Here is a 1,726-nt window from a genome sequence, read left to right on the forward strand (position 1 = left end):
ACACACACACCCCCACATACAAGAGTTAAAGAATGGGGTAGATAAGATCCGTGCTACGTTTCATAGTGAGCGAAATCTGGGAAGTGGTAAGTATCCAAGCAAGGTGTATACCGCGGGCTACTCGTCAGGTCAAGGGTATTTTGATTAAATTAAAGTTTACATTGTTGTAAGGAGGTACATTCTGATTGAGTCTTCCCTGTGTTAACATGTACCTCCTTGCGATAATATAAATTGTGTACCATGTTCTCCATTTTTAGTCTTTGTTGTACACATTTGCTAGCTTTCTTTCAAAAATTCTAATGCTCTTAGCTTAGATTTTTTTTGTGGGGGGCAACCAGATCGAACTGTCCCAAGTGTAACTGCTCGAAACGGTAAGGACATCTGGTAACTTGACTGAAGAAAGAAGGCTACGAATGACCCGTCCTTTTTTTTTCCCCTGACCTTCTAATTGTTGCTTCTCCTGTCTGCCTTTGTATCGTCTTTCTGTTCGAATGTTTTATTGTCCTCTATCGCGTTTTTGTTCCATAACATATATATATATATATATATATATATAACCCTAATATTAGCGCCGAGCAGTGTTTAGGCATAAGCAAAGTTTAGGTTAGTTGAAATATGTTAGTGACATATTTTAACTAACCTAACTTTCCACTCACACACACATACACGTATTGATGCGTATGCCTTGCTGCAATACCTCTTTTTCCAGAATTTTTCGGTTCGGATCCAGGGAAACAAAGATCACAGATTATAGAAAATTATTACAGGGACGTTTTTATTATTAACGCGTTGATTTTTCAGTTGATAATTATATCATCTTTTTAAATCTAGATATATTTTGACAGCAATGTAAGGAAGTATTTTTCCGAGTGTTTAAATATAAACATATGTCGCAAAAATCTTTATTTAAAGGAATTTTTGAAAAAGACTATCGGTGACTTATCAAACCGCTATGAATTATGTTGTAATGTATTTAGAATTCTAAGGCGGCGAGATGGCAGAAACCTTAGTACGCCGAACGAAATGCTTAGCGGTATTTCGTCTATCTTTACGTTCTGAGTTCAAATTCCGCCGAGGTCGACTTTGTCTTTCATCCTTTCGGGGTCGATTAAATAAATACCAGTTACGCACTGGGGTCGATATAATCGACTTAATCCGTTTGTCTGTCATTGTTTGTCCCCTCTCTGTATAGCCCCTTGTGGGCAGTAAAGAAATAAGAAACGTTAGTACGCCGAGCGAAATGTCTTTATGTTCTGAGTTCGAATTCCGCCGAGGTCCTCTTTGCCTTTCATCCTATCGGGGTCGATTAAATAAGTACCAGTTGCGTACTGGAGTCAATCTAATCGACTGGCCCTCTACCCCCAAATTTCGGGCCTTCTGCCTAGAGTAGAAAAGAACATTTAGAATTCTTGAATATATGTATTGTCATGCTGGCCCCTTCTCATAGTATGAATAATCGCAGACGCGTAGTTCAGACCGCTGATATTAAAGAAATTGTTAATACTTACGGTATGCAAATAAGTTGCTTCCCTTTTCTGTAGCTATTGGAATTGTTCAGCATATAAACAGATTGACTGCTTGTTTCTCTAGGATTGGTCAAATTGATACAGAGAGCTCATTTAAGGTCAAAAATCGTTTAGGGCTGTTTGTAATTTTTTTTTCATTCACGGAGCGATAGATAAACTAACTCTGTTTATATAGCTACTACATAGGATACAAACGCGCA

Source organism: Octopus bimaculoides, chromosome 7, assembly GCF_001194135.2.
Source record: "Octopus bimaculoides isolate UCB-OBI-ISO-001 chromosome 7, ASM119413v2, whole genome shotgun sequence".
Lineage (NCBI taxonomy): Eukaryota > Metazoa > Mollusca > Cephalopoda > Octopoda > Octopodidae > Octopus > Octopus bimaculoides.